Source organism: Dermochelys coriacea, chromosome 2, assembly GCF_009764565.3.
Source record: "Dermochelys coriacea isolate rDerCor1 chromosome 2, rDerCor1.pri.v4, whole genome shotgun sequence".
NCBI lineage: Eukaryota > Metazoa > Chordata > Testudines > Dermochelyidae > Dermochelys > Dermochelys coriacea.
In genome coordinates, this window is record NC_050069.1 from 40,673,282 (window position 1) to 40,695,562 (window position 22,281).

General features: G+C 41.2%; 1 protein-coding gene and 1 long non-coding RNA gene across 20 annotated transcripts in view; one reads left to right on the plus strand and one right to left on the minus strand.

Moving 5' to 3' along the window:
• The window catches only part of VPS13B (vacuolar protein sorting 13 homolog B), a 921,736-nt gene that overhangs the window by 775,669 nt on the left and 123,786 nt on the right, over positions 1-22,281 (minus strand). The gene's annotated exons all lie outside the window — the stretch shown is intronic.
• Positions 7,341-20,801, plus strand: LOC122458624. Its single transcript, XR_006278701.1, has 3 exons — positions 7,341-7,449; positions 20,102-20,107; positions 20,791-20,801. It is a non-coding gene; the product is annotated as an uncharacterized LOC122458624 (long non-coding RNA).

A 22,281-nucleotide genomic window follows, 5' to 3' on the forward strand; every position in this document is an offset into this window, starting at 1 on the left:
AAAGGTTCCCCAATCCTCTGAGAAACCTCACAGCTGTGGGATAAGCGAAAACTGAGAATCCCTCAACTGAGGAATGAAAGACTATTATGACCGCTAGGTATACCCTGATGGAACTAATAGATAATTTAATCTTTTGAACTCTAGAAGGTAATCCCAAAATGGTTGAGAGGGACTACTGAGCAGGTGGAGAACATCTCTGAATATACCAAATGCTGAATCTTTTCTGAAGATAATGCATCTCATGGACTCCTTTCTATTGTTCATTAATTCCTCTTGTGTCTCCTCAAAACAGGAAGTCTCTATTCCCATGAACCATTGAGGAGCCAAGCTTTGAGATGAAGAATCTTCAGGTTGGGGTTAAACATCTGACCAGCACGGGAAACTCCATTTTATCAGAAAAAAGGAGGTCTCTGGAATATATGAATTCCTGTGGTGTCACATAAGTGTGAGGTTCAGAGCCACTTCCACTGTTGGTTCTGAGGACATAAGCTTGTCTAGCAAGTCTCTCCTGGTAAATATAGTCAGTACCAATGAAGATGTCTTAGGAGACACTGAGATTGTATGACAGGCACAGCACTTACCTGGTACCAAGAATATCTAGGACAATGATGTTGGTACAAACGGCACCAAAGGACATGTAGGTACTGCCTTCTTAGAAGAGAAGTGCTTAGACTCCTATGGTGTAGTGCTCTGCTTCTGCAGTATAATCTCAATACCGAAGCATGTTTGATGCCTCCATTCTTAGGAAAGTAGGGAGCACCGGACATGAGGTTGGTATCGATGTCACTTGAATCCTCAATGGTACCTAGACAGGACATGAGGTCTCTAAAATGGTCTTACTTGGAGGAGTTAGACTTCTTTGAAGTAGGCTCCTCTTGAGAAGACTATGTTCTCTTCTTATGGGTCTTCTCTGAAGATTTACCATGAGCAGATCCAGATGAACATGTTGAAGTCAAAGGGGCACTGTGCTCACTGCCAGACTGATGTCTGGTAGAGAAGGTGGTGTCCTGGATCTGAGGCCAGATAAAGAGAACACTCCATCATTAACCATCTGAATCTTATCTCATGATTCTTCCTAGCCCTGCTCTTAAAAGCAGAGCAGATGGCGCATTTTGAGGAATATGCAACTCCCCCAAGGAGAGGATACAATGAGAATGCCCATCACTGACCTAGATAGCTTCCCAGGAAGAGAGGCACTGTTTGAAATCCAGAGAGCCTGGTATACCCCAGAGCAATGGTGATCTGAGGAGGAAGTTCTCCCCCCGTAAGAGGGAAGGGATTGAGACCAACCCCTCTAAAAGAAAGAAAGAAAAAGAGAGAGAACGAGACAGAAAGAGACAGACAGAAGAAGAGTATTTTCAAACAGAAAGGCATACTAATGCGCCATCTAAGGCCAAGGCTGCTGAGAAAGAACTGAGGGTGGTTTGACCGTGCAACCCCATATAGCCTCAGCACAGGGCATTAGGATGCTTAGGGCTCATACACAGGTTAAACAGGCACTACTAACCAAAAATCTCTGATCAAAGGTGCATGGGGTGTAAGCAAATGAGGTGAAATGGAGCGGCCCTGGGGTCACTACTTGAAGAAGACCCAAACAGTTTTAACTGATGGATTTTTGGAGGGAATTTAGACACTTATCCACTAAGAACTGGACATAAGCCATCCATTGGTTTCATACAGGCAACAGAAAAGCCAGCAACTGGAAATTCCTGATGTTGATCTGAGCCAGCTCTGAACCTGTGATCCAGAGACAAAAGGGTCCACATTCTATTACCAATCCCAAGTGTCACAGAGGGAGCAGAAAACAGTGTGAATCTGCAAAGGGGAGGGAAAGTCTCTGTCCAAATTGATTTTCTGTACATCTTAAAACAACAACATGGGTCACATAGAAATTCAACTTGAGTTTTGAAATTGACTTTTTTTCCTGACTGTTCAGATACTCTATTATCCACTATAAAAGATAACCAGTGCATATAAAACTCAAGTAATATTTTTATCACATCCTGATCTTCCAAAAACACAAAAACTAATGTCTACTTTTGGTTTAGTATTTTTACTAGTAAGAATTTTATAGGGATACTAACAACCTTATGTTTTGACTGTGTGTCCATATATGTTGACAGTGAGAGATCGTTTTGTCCCAACACATACTGCACAGCAGTCAAAAGCCCCACAAAAATTACTTCACCACCAGCAGAGGAAATAAATATTTTAAGCCATAATCATTTTCTCCTTTTAGAAAACCCCACAAAATATAACTGGATTGAAGTTAATACCTCATGCACATGAAAAAGTTCTCAACTAGAGCCACATGGGACATATAAAATGGGCAAACATGTGAAGACGAAATGTGATGGCTGTGATACTGATTTAAAAAGAGGATGAGAGGGATACCTAGCCAAATGCCCAGCTGTATTAAAATACTTTCCAAACAGGAGTTTTATCCAAACCACAAGAAACTGCAAATATTTAGTAATTACTATATTAGAAGGTTTTAAAAAAAAACCCATCTTTTCCAGCAAGAAGCATTGAACTATAAAAGATGACAAGCTAGTGCTCACCCTGCTAGCCAGAGTGGGGCGTGGGTGGGTTCAGGAGCAGTGAAGATGCCCTCTGGAATATGGGAAGGAAACATTCAACTGTGAAGAGCTAAGGCAGCATTCAAAGTAACCATTTCTCCTTTACTCCCACCAGGCTCACCAAAAGAAATTTTGGGCCTGGATACATTATATTTCCTGGGATCCCACCCCTCCCATTTCACTTTTTGTCATACAGATGTTTTGGGGGTCCCCTTGACCTCAGGGCCCTGATACAATCATCCCTCCCTGCATCCTTTCAGCCTGGATTCCCACCATCTGTTTGCCTTTGGAACCTGGGAGTTGCTTCTTTCTTTCTCTTTCCTCCTGTTACAAGGCATGGGGAAGAGGGGAGTAACATGCTGCATCTGGGCTTGAGCTCTGGGGTCTGTGTCACCCTCTTCCACTGTCACCAAGCAGTGAAGCTGGTACTGGGCAAGGTGATTGAGACTCATATGGTGGCAGTGGACCATGAAGGGGGTTGATACAGCTTGCTGCCTGGGCCAGGTAGCCTTTATGGGCTTCCTGTTTCAGACCCGTTCTTAACCTAGTTGCTGGATCTCTGGTAATTCTGGTAAATAACTGCTGAGTAGTGATGCAAACTGAAAGCTTTAGATTAGTGAGGCTGAGTAAGAGCTTCAGGGGCAAAGCTGCAATTATCTATTCCTGTAGCTTTGAGTACTGGATAAAGAGATGAGTTTTGCCAGCCATATCTTTAATCAGTTTTGGACTATGAAAGGAAAAGCTATAAAACACACAGCTGTTAGTGTAATAATATAGAATTACATCCAGAGCGTATCTGAAGACTTTTTACTTATTAAATTCATTGGAGAGCAAAAACAAAGTTGATCAAAAAGTATTTAAATATATTGTTATAATTCATTTTTCATTCACACTGAGCTTTTAACTGTTTACATTCTGCATCTTGTCCTGAGGAAGTTTAAGCTGCATAAAAAGCTTAAAATTATCATTCAAAATAGACCAAGTAGTCCTATCTAATTTACAACATAGATTTTTCATTTGCTATACATCAAAGGAGAGAGTGGGTGAACAAGTTAAAAAGGGGAAAATGGAAGGAAGAGACAAGGAAGGACCCAATATAAAACAATATTTATACTAATTCTCACATATAAAATTTACTGGAATAAATTCCCTAAAGATCTCTTACTTGTGCAATCAACATTTACATGGTTGACAATGCAAGCTTGATGCTGACCTTGGCAGTTCTACATGCACAATCGTTATGTAAGCAAATTGGTTCTTGAACAATCTCAAGTTATTAAATCTAAACAGGAATCCTGTTAACATCACACATTTTTTTCTTTCAACATTTATTTATTATTGCCAGTACAGGGAAATTACCAGATTCATTTTTTGAGCAAATTCTTCAATGCGCTTCATACAGTTATCACATAGCAGTGGTACCATACAGGTTCTTATTCCAAAAGAAGATGTATCATTTGGATTCACAATGTATAAGACAAAAAACTCAAGTATCACAGAGTAACTGGTAATGATTATTGACTATGCCACCAGTTCCAACTTTAGGTGCTTACATGCACTTACCTCGTGAAATGTAAGAAAGAATGTGGCCCTTGAGCCACCACAAATGTATGTGGACAGCAAGCAATGCTGATGCACCAATTTTTGGGTCATTAGAAATGATACCACTACCACCAAAAACTAAAATCCTATAGACCAAATTCTAGTCTAAAAGCCATTCCCCACATCCCCTGCTAAAAACAGAATTCCATTCTAGAAAACCTGATACCATAATTGCAGTGTGAATGCAATGTTATAACAAAGTCACATTATCAGTGGCGAATGCCTACATAAAGTTTCCAAATATTTTCTTCTTTTATACAAAAATATTATCCATGGTTCAAACAGCATGGGGTCTAATACTGCAATATAGTAGGATTTTGGGACTATTATTGATTCCCATATCAAGAATAGCACCCAGATCACTCTGGAACAGTTTCTGGCGGCTACTGGGCCAGACAAACAGATGACTTCTAGGCAAACAATACTCTTAAAGAAAGAAATTGTAACTCTCTTTCACTACTGAGCTGTCATACAGCCTGCTACACATGGAATGCTCTTTAAGTGTTCTGCTATAATGAAGTTTCAGCTTCTGTTCCACAAGGTGCACTGTCTCAAGAGAAAAGAAAAGGAGTACTTGTGGCACCTTAGAGACTATTATTATTATTAGTCTCTAAGGTGCCACAAGTACTCCTTTTCTTTTTGCGAATACAGACTAACACGGATGCTACTCTGAAACCTGTCTCAAGAGACACTCCACGTCAGAATCTTGTTTCCATTTGTTAGATTGTGTTTCCACACAGTCTCCCTATCCACAATCAACTCTTTTAGTCTTATTATAAACTGAAATTAGCTAAAATCAGAGCTAACAAGTACAGAGAAAAGGGGGGAGGGAGGGGGGAAATAATCATCCAAACTTGTTAGGAAAATCCTGTTTAGCTAAAGAGCATGCCAAACTCATCTACCAATTTGATCAAGGAACCAGGCCACAAATACATTAAGTGCTGAACCAATAATGTGTTTGTTTTGACTCCTGTAGGTCAATTTAAGTCAAGTGATAGCAATTAGGCTTCACTCATAGGAAGCGTTCAAAAATTGCCTACATTTCGCAATTTTTTCAACCTAACAATTTTCATCTTTTCAGGCAAATGAGTAACATATGGGGTGCACACGTAGCTACATTACAGAAATCAAAACACAAAGCCTCAATTTTTCTCCTCTACAAAGCAGCAACATATCCACAGAAAACCCATTTAAAGAAAATGCTAGAGAAATAATCTAGTATTTAGCTTTATATGAGCAACTAATAAAAACAAAAACCTGAGAGACAAACCTATACCTCTCAAAATTCAAGAAAGCTTGCAGAGAGTTTGGGGTCTCTGGTAGATGGGGAATATTCCCTTTGAGAGAAAATGCTAAACAAAATCTGAATAGATCTGTACAATGCATCAACAGAAAAAGTCTCAACTCTGGGCAAAGTTGTTGCCCAGGCAAACACCTTGGGCAAAGTTATTGCCACTAAAAAGGCAGTTTTTTAAAGTAAGAGGATGCAAAAAAACTGACGCTATTAAGCTTACTGGTTGAGGAAGTTTTAATCTTCAAAATTAACTATTGCTTTGGTGATCATTTTAACACACTGGATGGGGAGAGTGAGTGGAAATGAAGCCCACATGAGGAGGAATTGGGAAATGCTGCAAGGAATAAAATGGGTGAAAAAACAGACAGATAAAAGAAAAATAAAGTATCATATTTATTTATCATTATAGTGCTTAGAAGCACCAACCAAGATCAGAATTCCATTGTGGTAGGTACTACAGAGTAAGAGACTGTCCCTGCTCCAAAGAGTTCACACAATAAAAAGACAAGATAAACAAATGGTGGGGTAGGGGGATAACATATGGGCAAAGTATCAAGGTGATGTCTGGCAAATGTAGTATTAGTTCCACAATTTTTAATGTTTATTTGTTATGGGAAGGCGGGGGGGAAGCTACATGGAGCCTGGTGTCCCTAGGGAGGTGGTGGTGGGGCAGGGGGGTTCACATCCTCTGCACAATTCTGGGCCTGGGGGTGCTTCCCTACCCCATTGTGTGGCTATAACTGCTGCAGCTGCTTAAGCATCTTAGGAAAGGGAAAAAAACAAAGACCAAAATTTACAACAGACCTAAAGAAAAAGGGACCATATTTTCCGACTGAGTGATGCTGAATGTGACAATAAGGTACTGAACAAGTAATAAATATTGATAAGTAAAAGTTGAATTACTGCATAATGGCCATAATCTACCATTGATATTTCTGCAAACCACTCACAGACATGAGCCGAAGACCCACTGTATGTGGTTCTAAATTTATACCTCAGCCCACAGATTAATTAATGGATTGTGGCTGTCTCCATAGAATATTTGATACCCTGGTCCTCGGACATCAAATTCATTGAATAAAAATTCCTTTTCCATGTCATTAGCACCATGCTCATCACCAAAGGATCCAAACACCTAAAGAAAGCTGAAGTGTGCAAAGATGACTAAAAAAGCGCCACTCATTGGCCCCTTTATGGGCTGGAACACCACCGTACAATGCTTAATACCTTATGAAAGCCTCAATCATTTCTATCCACAAAAAAGAAAAAGAAACTTTAAAAAAAAAAAAAAAAAGAAGAAGAGGAGAGGAGAGAAGAGAAATGCACTTTAAATGTACTTTAAAACCCCCTGGCAACCTCTACATCTTTATCTGGCAGGGTTTCAATCAAAATAGAGAGAGAAAGCATTTTCTCAAATATCACCACTCTTTGCACTCAGACCCCAGCAGGGAGCACATAACTGGGAAGGATCTGAGAATCAGTGTTGCCATTGTCCACTCACTAGGATTGACTGTGCAAGCTGTCTGGTTCTTGCAGCACAGAACTGTCTTTCTCAGGTAAGGTGAATCTACTCTGGCTTGTCCATTTCTACCCTTCTACGATACTCCAGAGTTTCATCTCCCCTTCTCCAACTTCAAAAGCTGCACTAAGTTTCCTTGCTGGCACAAATTCTTTTCAGCTGGCTGGGAGGGGTATTCTATGACAAACTCTCTCCAATTCAGATGCAGTCAGTTCTCTGGATCTACTGTTAACCCTATTGGTTTTATTTCTCATAGTAATGCACTTCTTCTCCCTGAATTTTCTATAAGAAGTACTTGAGCATGCAGTTATTTCTTTCTTAAAGGTTTGGATATCATAAGGACTAGAATCATAGAATCATAGGGTTAGAAGGGACCACAAGGATCATCTAGTCTAAGCCCCTGCCAAAATGCAAGGTTTGTTGGGTCTAAATCATCCAAGGCAGATGGCTATCCAGTCTCCTTTTGAAAACCTCCAATGAAGGAGCTTCCACAAACTACCTAGGTAGTCTGTTATATTGTCCTACTGTTCTTACAGTTAGGAAGGTTTTCCTGACATTTAATCTAAATCTGCTATGCTGTATCTTGAACCCATTACCTCTTGTCCTGCCCTCTTTGGCAAGAGAGAACAATTTCTTCATTTTTTTTGAAGTATTTGAAGACTGCTGTTATGTCCCCCCCTTAATCTCCTCTTTTCCAAAGTAAACATACCCAATTCCTTCAGCCTTTGCTCATATGGCTTGCATTCCATCCTTTTCAACATCTTTGTCAGTCACCTCTGGATCCTTTCCAGTTTCTCCACATCCTTTCTATACATTGGTGACTAAAACTGGACACAGTTCTCAAGCTGAAGCCTAACCAGCACTGAATAGAGCAGTACTATCACCTCCTGTAACTTGCATGCTAACGCCTGTGTTAATGCAACCTAAAATTGCATTTGCATTTTTTGCAACAGCATCACAGTGCTGACTCATGTGGAGGTTGTGATCCACCACAATTCCCAGATCTCTCTCAGCAGTGCTGCCGCCGCCAAGCCAGTTATTCCCCATTCTGTATTTGTACATTTGTTTTTTCTTCCCTAGATGTAGCACCGTGCATTTGTCTTTGTTCAATTTCCTTTTGTTGTCTACAGCTCAGTTCTCCAATTTATCAAAATCCTTCTGAATTTTAGCTCTATCTCCCCAAGCTTTATGTCATCTGCAAATTTGATCAGTATGCTCTTTATTCCTACATCCAGATCATTGATAAAGATGTAAAACAACAACACCTAGAACTGAGGGCTGGCCACAATAGTGTTCTGTTGAGTGCTGTAAAAGTGTGACCTACCATTTTTGCTCAGGGCCTTTTGTAAAACTATTGAGAAGTAATTTTCCTAGGTACCCCTACTTAGCACCTACCAAGCAAAGAATAAGGAATTCCATTTCTTAGCAAACTCTTTTCCTCTGGAACAGAATGAAGACTCTTCGATATTTAATAAGATATCCAGACTCTCTCCTTAACTTAAAGTCTATATAAATACTTGAACGTTGCACATCAGCATCACCTTTCATCCATTTTGTCCAGACCATCCATTTCCATACTCCTGTGTCCCAGCTACTGACACATTATACGTGCAAAGTTCAAAGCATAGCTCCAGCTGACTTCAAATGCAACTATAAGTGCTCAGTCTTTCTGCAAATCAGACATCCAGATAATAAGGAACACACACTTAGTGACCATCTGATAAAAATTCGATTTAAGTAACTTGCTTAGCATCACGCAGGAACTCCGTGGCAGAGGCACATATAGAATCCAGTTCTTCCGAGCAGCACTCAACTACTTGAATCACAAGACCATCTCTTCTTTTCCAGCAATCCCCTGCCTCATTCACTATACACCTTTCAGCTTCAGCAACAAATGAAGCAGGGGTCCTATAGAACAGTCCTCCTCAAAGTGGTGGTCCATGGACCGCTGCCGGTCTGCGAGCCATCGGCTAGCGGGCCGCAGTGAGTTTCCAAGAAAGAAAGAACGAAAGAAAGAATAGTATAATTTAAAAATCACACTGGAATTCCACCAAGAATAATTATCAGTCGATAAAGTCAACATTAAATAATATTATGTTTTCAGAAGCGCATATAATATTGATAATTATGCCATAGCGCTACAGCATGTTTTGCATGAGATGCGCGAGCGCACGTTTATCCCATTCCTTCGCATATAAAGACCCTGCCCCACTGGCAGTTACCATCGAGAAGTTGAATAAAAAGCATCATACAGATCTCTGCGCGTGTGTCATTTGGGACCCCGTCCGAACCCACTGATCTGAGAATATAAGTACTAATAATATAAAATTTTAATAATTATTTTCTATCCTATCCCGCCGTATCCCTTACGAGGTAGATAGAGACGATTGAGTACCACACACCTATAGCAAAATAGACAGTCCTCACTTCCTCCATATCCATATATTGTTTCATTCATGCTCCCATTATTCTTACTTATAGCCTTCCCCTCTTCTAAAATCAAACCTAAGTGTTTCTGCCAGCAAGTTCTCGAAATTCCTTGCTTTCTCACTTCATATCTTTCAGACAGGTAAATCTTATTTTTGACGTTTATTATCCATTCTTTCCATACGTTCAAACCATCTTAACTTTCCAATTATTATCCTGTTTGCAATTTAATTTTAAAATGTATATTATCTTCTTATCCTAACATTACTTACCCTATTAATCAATGTTCTCCCACACGTATTTCTCAATAAAAGCATTCCTACTGCATTTATTCTGCTTTCATCCTAATAAATTAAGTATATACCGGGGGTAATGGAATTTATATTCATTTTTATGTCTAATTTATAGATGGCGAAGTGAGGCCCAACCAACATATTTATCAAGCAGAGACATCTGGTTGCTGAATGCACAAGTAATTCTGGATCAGATGACGGCAGTGTAAATGAAACTGAAGTATTGTCAACAAAAAGAATTCGTACTAGCTTTACTCAGAAATATTACTCCTCATACATTCAGCTCGGTTTTGTAGCCACGAATGACAGTGGAGTGCCAAAACTGCAGTGCATTATTTGTGGCCATGTGTTGGCTAACGATGCAATGAAGCCATCAAAGCTCAAGAGGCATTTAAATACAAAACATAATGAAATTAGTTCAAAGCCGAAAGATTTCTTTGAAAGAAAGCATGTTGATTTAAAAGATCTTTGAAGTGTCACACAAATACTTGTGCTTTGCGAGCTTCTTATAAAGTAGTGCTTTGCGCTGCTAAGGCTAAAAAGCCATACACAATTGGTGAAACGCTAGTGATAGGCTGTATTAAAGATGTCTGCATGGAAATGCTGGGTGAGCCGGCAGCAAAGAAAGTGGCTCAGGTGCAACTTTCATATGACACTATAGCTCAACGAATTCACAATCTGGCTCACTATATGGAAGATCAGCTCATAGGACAGTTCAAGTTGCAATGGGGGAGGTTTAGATTGGATCAAGTTGCAATGGGGGAGGTTTAGATTGGATATTAGGAAAAACTTTTTCACTAAGAGGGTGGTGAAACACTGGAATGCGTTACCTAGGGAGGTGGTAGAATCTCCTTCCTTAGAGGTTTTTAAGGTCAGGCTTGACAAAGCCCTGGCTGGGATGATTTAACTGGGACTTGGTCCTGCTTTGAGCAGGGGGTTGGACTAGATGACCTTCTGGGGTCCCTTCCAACCCTGATATTCTATGATTCTATGATTCTATGACAGATTAAATTAGCAAAGGACTTATCTTTGTAGCTTCATGAATGTACTGACGTTGCTAATATGGCAATTCTGATGGTGTATGTGCGTTTTGAACATGAGGATGATTTGGAGGAAGAGTTTTTGTTTTCTCCTTCACTACCAACAAAAACAACTAGTTCTGAAGTGTTCAAGACTGTGAGCGACTACATCGATAACAAATATGGGTTGGATTTCAAATTTTGTGCAGGCGTATGTTCTGATGGCACTGCCAAAATGACAGCTTGGCATTCTGGTGTGCTTACCCAGATTAAGGCACTTGCACCCGAATGCAAATCAATGCACTCCTTCCTTCACCAAGAAAGTCTTGCAACAAAAAAAATGTCAACAGAACTAATCAGTGTGCTCAGTGAGGTCGTAAAAATTGTGAACCATGTAAAGGTGAATGCTTTAAATTTGAGACTATTCGCTGCATTATGTGATGATATGGGAGCTGATCATAATCAGCTCCTATTGCATGCCGATGTATGTTGGTTATCGAGTGGAAAAGTCCTGTCAAGAGTATTCGAGCTCTGAAACGAGCTTGCCGAGTTTCTTCAGGACAAAAAAACAAATTGGTCACAATTGTTCCGAGATGTGGCTTGGATAGCCAAACTGGCTTATTTGGCTGATATCTTTGCCATCTTTAATGATCTCAACACCTCCATGCAGGGAAGGATGGTTTCGTGTCTTACAATGGCAGACAAGATTGACAGACAGAAACGAAAGCTAGAAGCATGGAAGAGTCAAGTATCAAGAGATTGTTATGACATGTTTCACAAATTAGCGACAATCATTGCCAATGCAGGCGAAGACCTTAATGTTACATGTCTACGAAACGTCATCAGTGAACACTTGATGAATTTGGCAGATCGTTTTGAGGTTTACTTTCCAGCAGAAGTTCATCTCGGAAAGGGATTGGATGGATCCAAAATCCATTTATTCCATTGAAAGATGACTTAACTGACACTACAGAGGATAAATTGTTGGAGCTGGCTGCTGTTGAAGGATTGAAGAGGAGTTTTGAAACTACATCATCACTTGCTTCCTTCTGGATAAAAGTGAAAGCAGAATATCCTGAGCTTACTGAAATTGCTCTGAAAACTCTTCTCCCATTTCCTTCAACATACCTCTGCGAGACTGGCTTCTCAACCATGAGTGTCATTAAGAAAAAGTACAGGAATAGTATGGATATTCATTCTCCATTGCGCGTGGCACTGTCCTCAATTGAACCACGACTGGATAAGCTGACAAAGAAGCAGCAGGCTCACCTTTCACATTAGTAAAGGTTAAGGTTTTAACATGCCTATTATTGTGTTAATAAAATAGCTTATCAATTTGATATTTTAGTATTATGACATTTTCAAAATTATTATGTCTTCAATTTAATGTTACCTATTCCTTTCAATCTTTTTTTTTAACCTTTACTTTATTCATTATAATTTTTTATTTTATTACTTTTATATAATTTTTAATCTTTGTTAGGAAAGTGCTGGTTTGATTTTTTAATATTTTTTATTTGTATTGTAATATTATATTTGTTTACAAAATAAACAAAATAAAAATGTGTGCCAACTTTTATTATATTAATTATATTGTTTCTGATATAAATTAATATTACTATGAATGTTCAAATAATATTTTCTTGGATTGTAAATGAATAAGTAGTCATTTTATACTATCCGCACAGATGCACAGCCTTTCAGTCAGTCTTTAATGTATTTAAATGGGAACAGCTCCACGAGTACGGTACACTTGGTATGCACACTCTCATTCCAATTAATACAGTGAAGAATGTTAGTTTTTCTGATCTGATGTGCTACGTGCCTATGCGAATACAATAATAATATGGCACAAATATGGTACCGGTCCCTGACACATTGGAAAAAAATTGCCAGTCAGCCACATCAGATAGTTTGAGAAGCACTGCTATAGAATACAGTCTCCTTCGCTACATAACCCTGATTTGTTCCCCAGAACAGGTCCATTACATGCACAGAATGAGGCAAGGGTCTTCTGGAAAAAATAGTATGTGATCCTGTAATTAAAGACTATCATAAGGCATATGCACAAGGGGATCAAATTAAGCTTGCACTTACAATGTTAACTCTGTGTGGCAAATTGCTGGTACGATTGTGATGGGTCCCGTGCTTCCTCTTCTTGGGGGGGAGGGGGGGTTCAGGGCACAGTTTCCTACCCCTGAACTAGGGTATCTACTGTCCCACTAGTAACCCAGAGAAGGGTATGGAGAGGGAGGGACCCAGGCCCACCCTCTACTCCGGGTCCTAGCCCAGGGCCCTAGGGATAGTGGTAAATCACTTGAACTAGTGCTTCCTTCCCCTGGGCTACTTCCCTCTCCTGCTCTTCAGCTTGTGGGGCTTCCTGCCCTCTCTCTCTGCACAAGCCGAGTGTCTCTTTACCTAGGTCTTAGTCTTCTAGCCAGCTACGGCACTTCTCCAAACTCTCCTCTACTTCAACTCCTTCAAACTGCTCTCTGCTCCAACTCTTCCTGGTCTGATTGAAGCGGGGGGTTTTATAATGTGACTGGCTTCAGGTGCTCTAATTGGCTTCTGGTGCTTTAATTAGTCTATAGCAAACTTTCTTCCCTCTACTGGGGATAAGGCTCCCTTCTAGGACTCTCCTGCTGCCCTCTGGCCGTGCTGTATCACATATCCCCCTCCCTGCTCAACACCATGGGGTTGGGCTACTTGGGACGAGAGGCAGTGCTGTCGTGATAGGCCATCAGCATTGCCATGTTGGATTCCAGCCCTATGCTGTACCCAGAAATGGAAGGGCTGCAGGGATCGGAACCACCTAGTCACTCTTGCGTTCTTCTCCTTGTTTCGGTGTATCCTTTGGAGTGGGGCGTGGTCTGTCACGAAGAGTAAACCACCGTCCCAGTAGGTAGTAACGGAGAGTCTCCATAGCCCATTTTACTGCCAAACATTCCTTTTCAATGATGGCGTACTTTTGTTCCCTGGGGAGGAGTTTCCGACTGAGGTACAAGATCGGATGTTCCTCCTCCCCTACCATCTGCGAAAGGACGGCTCCTAGCCCTACCTGCGAGGCATCTGTTTGTAGGATGAATTCTCTCTCGAAGTCTGGGGCTATGAGTACTGGATGACAGCAAAGGACTGTCCTTAAATCTGCAAATGCTTCTTCTGTCTCATCAGTCCACTTTACTATCTCGGGGCCCCGAGCCTTTATCAAATCCATCAATGGCCCTGCTCTTGTGGCAAAATGAAGGATGAATCTCCGATAGTATCCTATTATCCCTAAAAGTCCATGCTTTTTGCGAACTGGTTGTGGCCAACCTTGTATTGCCTCCACTTTGTTCCATTGGGGTTTCCCCAAACCTCTCCCTACTACATACCCGAGGTATCTGGCCTGAGCTAGTCCTATCATACACTTGAGAGGGTTGGCAGTGAGGCCAGCCTTCCGCAGGGCATCTAGCACCACTTGTACTTTTCCTAGGTGCGTTTCCCAGTCAGGCCTATGGATGACTATGTCGTCTAGATAGGCAGCGGCATACTTGGTATGGGGTCGCAGCAATTTGTCCTTAAGTCATTGGAATGTTGCAGGGGCCCCATGGAATCCTAAAGGGAGGACAGGGTATTGTAACAGGCCATCGGGCGTAGAAAAGGCAGTCTTTTCCTTGGCATTCTTGGCCAGGGGAATTTGCCAATATCCCTTGGTGAAGTCCAGAGTGGTTAGGTATAGGGCCTTGCCTAACTGATCAGCTAGCTCGTCAATGCATGGTATCAGAGAGGCATTGAATTGGGATACTTCATTCAACTTCCGGAAGTCGTTGCAAAATCTCAGGGTGCCATCAGGCCTGGGGACTAGGACGATAGGACTGGACCACTGGCTGTGGGATTCTTCAATAACCCCGAGTTCCAGCATCTTCTTCACTTCTGTCCTAATTTCTTCCCTTTTAGCTTCCGGTATTTGGTACGGTCTTATCGTCACCCTTACTCCGGGACTGGTGACAATATGATGTTGGACCAGTGTCGTATGGCCTGGCTGTGTACAGAACATATCCTGGTTCCATTGGATCGCATCAATGACCTCTGTTCATTGTTCTGGAGTTAACTCAGGAGATATCTTTACCTGCCCCTGTGGGTCGTCTGTCTGGGGTGGAGTACTTATGGCACCTTAGAGACTAACAAATTTATTTGAGCATAAGCTTTTGTGAGCTACAGGTGGATCTCCCCTAATGACCAGGCACATCTCTCGGTCACGCCAGGGCTTCAGTAAGTTGATGTGGTAGATTTGCTCTGGCCTTCGGGGATCTGGTTGTCTGAACTTATAGTCCACCTCTCCAATGGTTTCCACTATCTCATATGCTCCATGCCAGCTGGCTAGGAGTTTGCTTTTTGCTGTCGGCACTAGCTCCATCATCCGTTCCCCCGGCTGAAATCTCCGTACTTTCGCCCGACGGTTGTAATATGTCTGCTGGGCCTCTTGTGCTTTTTCCAAATGTTCTCGTACTATTGGGGTTACTCGAGTTATTCGCTCTCTCATCTGTGTCACATGCTCAAGGACTTTTTTTCCTGGGTTGGGTTGTTCTTCCCAATCTTCCTTGGCAATATTCCGCGTGGGTGGCGTCCATATAGTAGTTCAAAGGGAGAGAAACCAGTGGCCTGGGGGACTTCCTGTATAGCAAACATTAGATACGGTAGAAGGGTATTCCAGTCTTTTCCATCCTGAGCTACCACCTTCCAGATCATACGTTTAAGGGTACGGTTAAACCGCTCGACCAGTCCATCTGTTTGTGGATGGTAGACTGAGGTCCGTATGGCCTGGATGTGGAGTAGGGTACACAAGTCTTTAATTAATTTTGACATGAAAGGGGTTCCTTGGTCTGTCAGGATCTCCTTAGGGATGCTCATTCTGGCAAAAACCCGAGTAGTTCTTTTGCTATTGCCTTGGATGTGGGGTTTCTTAAAGGAATGGCTTCTGGATACCGCGTGGCATAGTCAAGGATGACTAGAACGTTTTGGTGGCCCCGAGCTGATCTTTCCAGTGGGCCCACTATGTCCATGACTATCCTCTTGAAAGGGACTTCAATAATAGGCAAAGATACTAATGGGGCCGACAAGTGAGGTCGGGGGCTATGCAACTGGCATTCAGGGCAAGAGGCACAATAGCGCTGGACCTCTGCACGTATTCCTGGCCAATAAAACCTTCCTAGGACTGTATTCAGCATCTTGTCTACTCCTAGATGTCCCCCAAATAGATGACTGTGAGCTAACTCTAGTACTGCCAACGTGTTTCCATGGGACTAAGAGTTGCTCTACTTAGTCCCCTCGTATTTTCTCTATCCTGTACAACAGATGGCATTTGAGCACATAATATGGCCTTGGGCCTTTGGTCTTTCCTTCCACGGGTAGGCCATTTACTTCCACTACCTCCTCCCTCACATTCACATATAGCGGATCATTGATTTGGTCTTGCCCGAAATTCTCATGTGCGGTACCAATCTGGCCTAATTCCAGGGAGCTTGTTTCTACTCCGCCCTCTGGGTTGCCCCTACTTGGGCCAGGAACAGCCTCCAAGTCCTCACTGGCCTGAATTATCTCCTGGCCTCCTGAACGGGTTCGCATACCAACCAGGGAGGTTTTCTGGTACTCTGCTAGAATCCTGGTCCAAATCTTTTATCTGCCCTCCTTTCTGACCTAGACAGTCAGGGTTTTCCGGGGGATGAGAATAACTCTGGGGCAAATTCAGCAAACATTGGGGTGAGGCTATCTCTAGGTGCCTCCATCTCAACCAGGGGGTTGCTACCCTCTCCTGGCTCTATTGGGGGGAGTAAGCTCCCAAACCCAGAGAAGTCCCTACCAATTAAGACAGGGTAGGGGAGCCTGGGGACCACCCCTGCAGAAACCCTGCTAGTATTCCCCTGGATCTCAATCCGTACTGGGATTGTGGGGTAGAAATTTACAGTGCCATGAACGCACATTACCCCTGTGTTTTTGGCCCAGGTTAGTTGGTCTTGCCCCACCAACTTCGCCGAGACCAGTGTGACAGCACTCCCAGAATCTACTTATGCTATGGTCTCAATACCATACATTTTTACTGATCTTGTGTACCCATGCGAGGTCATTGCAACCCCTACCAGGCCGATTAGGACACATTGCTCCCCATGATCCCCCAGACTACATTGCACAGGGCTCTTCCCTGTTGGGGCATTGGGCTGCTATATGCCCCAATTCCCCACACTCGTATCACCGCCCCCTTATTCCTGTTGCCGCCCTCTGCCTGGGGCTATTTGGCTGGCCACCCCAGCCCTCTCTTCTCAAACCCCCAGATCCCTTCTTACTCTCAGGCCATTTCTCTGTGTCTTTCCTCCCAGTTATAGTTGTCCTGGAGTTCTCGATAGTCGGGGTCTTGGGTTTGGCACTGGCTTCCTGTTTTTCCATGTCTCACCCCCTGGGGTCTTGAACAGTTCATGGGCTGCCAGCTGTCTTTAAGGTATTGGTCCTGCTTTGAGCAGGGGGTTGGACTAGATGACCTCCTGAGGTCCCTTCCAACCCTGATATTCTATGAACCTTCTTCTGGGAAATGGATGACTCTTTCTTCTGAAATTTTCAACAATTTTTTAGTTTTGCCATTCTCAAACTGTGGATTTGTGTCCCCAGAGATAACATGCTTCTTAACAGCAAAAATGTTTTTAAGTAAGTAAGTAAATAATATATAGAGGTGAGAAACAACAGACCACAATCCTATTGTCCCTCTGCAAGTTTGTATACACAGAGTCAATCTCTAACCTCTCTCTAAAAGTGCAAAGTTTCAAAAAGTTCAATGAATAGAAGATTGTTGGGGGCGTAATAGATCTGGACAAGGAGAAGAAGTCTGGAGATAAATGTGAGAAGGGAGGGACAGGCAGTAGAAACAAAAGTGAAACTGTTTGAGCAACATATTCCAGAAATCTTGCGGTCTTTCTGAGCGTAGCCTTCATTGATTTGAGATCAACTATACAATTCTCTAACTAGAAGAGAAAACCTATAATGGCAGCAGGCTGTAAAAGAAACCCAGTTTGGGAATATTTTAATGAAGTTCCTCTATCTGTAGGTAAGACAGGCATGTGTGCAAAATACAAACTGTGCGACAAAGAAATGCAAGGCCTGGTTGCCCAAATGAAACAACATCATGAGACGTTTCAGAGTAGCAGCCGTGTTAGTCTGTATCCACAAAAAGGAAAGGAGGACTTCTGGCATCTTAGAGACTAACAAATTTATTTCAACATAAGCTTTCGTGAGCTACAGCTCACTTCATCAGATGCATTCAGTGGAAAATACAGTGGGGAGATTTATATACACAGAGAACATGAAACAATGGGTGTTACCATACACACTGTAACGAGAGTGATCAGGTAAGGTGCACTATTACCAGCAGGAGAGCAGGGGGAAAAAAACCTTTTGTAGTGATAATCAAAGTGGGCCATTTCCAGCAGTTGACAAGAATGTTTGGGGGGTGGGGGAATAAACCTCAGGAAATAGTTTTACTTTGTATAATGACCCATCCACTCCCAGTCTTTATTCAAGCCTAAGTTAATTATATTCAGTTTGCAAATTAATTCCAATTCAGCAGTCTCTCCTTGGAGTCTCTTTTTGAAGTTTTTTTTGTTGAAGAATTGCCACTTTTAGGTCTGTAATCGAGTGACCAAAGAGATTGAAGTGTTCTCTGACTGGTTTTTGAATGTTATAATTCTTGACATCTGATTTGTGTCCATTTATTCTTTTACGGAGAGACTGTCCAGTTTGGCCAATGTACATGGCAGAGGGGCATTGCTGGCACATGATGGCATATATCACATTGCAGATGAAAAGCCTCTGATAGTGAGGCTGATGCGATTCTGATGTGATGTGATGTGTTCCTTCTCAGGAGGAAGCTGCCTTGAAGATGATGAAAGGAACATGTCTGAACACGCAGAATCTTCAGGTTGGTAAACTTTTTTATTTCATACTTCTTTCTTAAGGACTCCCTGTCTTTCTTCTGGACTATTCTTGAATTCTCATGTTTGAGCAAAAAATATAGTTGTTACTCTAGATGCAATTGTGATAAAAAATAAATAGCTGAAATAGGCAGATCTTTCTTTTACAATTTCACCTTTAAAGTAGTACTCAGTGTCAGCGAATGCAATAAGTACTACTAAATGGGCAGTATTGTAATAATAATTAAATAAGTTAATTGTCTTATTTTGTTTAGGAGAATCCATCTTCAACATACAGGATTCTGAAGACTATCCACCTTTAAGATCACCATCATTTTCTATAGTTTCAGAGTTATCTGCCAATGATAGTGTTTCAGTCACATCATGTATGTTACATAGCCACAGTATATCACCTGTAGCAAAAAGAAAAAAAATCTCCATCATCCAGAAACAACCATAGATAAGTTTGTGATAAGAACCAGCAGATTACAAAAAGAGGTAATTGATGAAAAAATTGCCCGGTTTGTTTATGCAGCAAACTCTCCTTTCTGTATGATTGAGAACCCACACTTCATTAACATGGTTCAGTCATTAAGACCAGGATACAGTCCACCCAACAGAGCAGATGTTGCAGGCAAACTGCTGGATAAAGTGTATGAAAGAGAAATTGAGCACTGTGCAAAAGGTTTAGAGGGTGAAATTGTTATCCCGAGTCTTGATGGGTGGAGCAATGTCTACAATGATCCTGTTGTATGTGCTTGTGTGACAACAGAAGAAGGGAATGTCTTCCTTACAGAAACAGTTGATACATCAGAAAATTCACACACAGCAGAATACTTACAAAAAGCAGCAGTATAACAAACGGTGAAAAAGATTTCAAATGTCTAGACATTTTACCGCAATTGCTCTGAAAAAAGTGGGAGGAACCACGCTAACTCTCCCCCAAGACGTGTGATGGAACTCGGTAGTGGACTGTTTTGAGCACTATATCAAGAACTGGCCTAATCTGATGACAGTTTGTGAACAAAATCGTGAAAAAATAGATGGCACTTTCACAGCCAAAGTTCTCAACATTGGGCTTAAGAGAAATGTTGAACACATGGTGAGTACCCTGAAGCCTATTTCTGTAGGCTTGAACAAAGATCTTGAACAAAATGCAGGGAAATTGCTGTTTTATTGCTGACAATAAAATATTGTTTTATTTTGATCTTAAAAAGAGAAGTATGCAATGACAGTTAAATTACAAGCATTAAAAAATGAATGGGACAAGCACTATCTCCAGCTCATTTTCTTGCAAATATTCTTAATACTCGGTATCAGGGTCAAACCTTAACTGCTGAAGAGGAGGAACTAGCTATGACATGGACATCCAGCAATCATCCCTCCATAATGCCAACTATAATAAACTTCAGAGCTAAGGGTGAACCGTTCAAGAAATATGTGTTTGCTGATGATGTTTTAAAGAAAGTCACATCAGTGAACTGGTGGAAGCCACTTAAACGCTTGGATTCAGAGACTGTTGAAGTGATAATCTCACTTTTAACAGCAGTAGCTTCTTCTGCTCGTGTAGAAATAATATTTTCTTCTTTTGAACTAATTCATTCCTAACTGAGAAATCATTTGGGACCTGAAAAAGCAGGAAATCTTGTTTTTCTTTTCCAGATTATGAACAAACAGGAAAATGAAGGTGAAAATGACTGAGTGAGTTGCAGAAACCAATATTTTAAGTTTCTCATGTTGAGCTGGCTGACATAGTCGATACAATTTTTGTGTTTTTTTTTTCAAAAAATATTTCATAACTATTTTAGTTAAAAATAATTTTAACAAAAACAAACCTGATTTTAAAAAACTTGAATGTTTAAATTCAAAAATTCATATGCTTCTTTTGTTAAAATACAGCATGGCAAGAAAATCCTCCAAATATTAACGATCAACCTGTTGAATTTGAGATAGTTCAATTGATTTCATAAATATCTGCTTCAATTACTTTTGGTAAATGAAACAAATCATTCATTTTCTGATATAGCTGTAAAACTAATCTGAAAAGTTTTCAAAATAAATCACTTTAAAAATGTAGCGTCTACCTTCTAAAAATGAAATCTACATCTAACTGATTTCTGAAGAATATGTATTAAGATTATAACCAACAAGAATGCACTTTTATGTAGAAATCCATAATTAAATTGAGTCTTCCTGACTAGTGATTTAAATCACGATTTAAATCAATTTAATTTAAATCAAATCCACCCTGGCAGAAATATGTATTAAATATTTCTGCCTTTTCTGCATTATTACTGATAATTCTATCATTTCCATCTAGTAATCGACTAATAACATTGTTAGGATTCTTTTTGTTTCTAATATACTTAAACTCCTTCTTGTTCTTAACTATGCTGGCCATAGACTTCTCCTTGTGTCCATTTCCTTCCCTTATCAATTTTCTACAATTCGTAGCTTTATTTCATATTCAATACTATCAACTTCCCCCTTCTTCCATTAGTTTTTTAGAGAGAGAGAGAGAGAGAGAGAGAGAGAGAGAGAGAGAGAGAGTTTTTACAGCTGCCTTCACTTTTCCCTCTAAACCAGTGCAAGTATTTTGTGGGATTGTGGCTTTTCGAGAATCTAATGAACCATGTTTAATCAATTTCCCATCATAATTCACATTTTTCTGATTAAATCCTTCTTCTAGCTGATTTGGCTCATAATTGTTTTCAGGAATTGGCCTTTTAAGCGTGTGTGTGTGTGTGTGTGTTTATATAAACAAAATTTACTGGTTTGGACTTTTTTCTGTTTGCACACTATAGCAGTGGCTCCACTCACCTTTTAAAAATTGACCTAAGTCCTCTAAAATTGATATGCTTAGTCTAGTGGTTCCCAAACTTGTTCCACCACTTGTGCAGAGAAAGCCCTTGGTGGGCCAGTCTGGTTTGTTTACCTGCCGGGTCCGCAGGTTCAACCGATCGCGGCTCCCAGTGGCCGCGGTTCGCTGCTCCAGGCCAATGGGAGCTGCTGGAAGCAGCGTGGGCCGAGGGATGTACCAAACCTGCGGACGCAGCCAGTAAACAAACTGGCCCGGCCCTCCAGGGGCCCCTGCACAAGCGGCGGAACAGGTTTGGGAACCACTGGCTTAGTCAGATTCCTTTGAAATTTGATGTGCCTCAGGAATATCCAGAATAAGATTAGCGACTCTAATGTGGGATCACTGGAACTAGTGGTTACAGAGATACAAACCCTGAAAAACATAGCCATTGTTTAAAAAGTTCGTATGTGGCCTTTAATTTTTTTTGTTTTGGCTCCAAGCTGGAGCTCAAACTATTGATGTGATGTGGGACAAAATGATCTCAATCTGTCAAGTTTTACCCAAGCTAGTGCATGGCACCCACTAAGTCTTTGGGGACCCAAACTGTGAAAAGTATATAAGAACACGTTCACTTCTTCACATGAGTAGATGTGCAGTCCAGAAGGATTACAGTGTGGACGCACAAATAAAGAAAAAAAGCATGAGAAGGTTTCTATGCAGCCATTTTATGCTTGCCTAGGTCATTCGAGGGAATTTCCAATACCATTGCCCCAGGTGAACACCCTGCCATTGATGTTACTAGTCTGAATCTTTG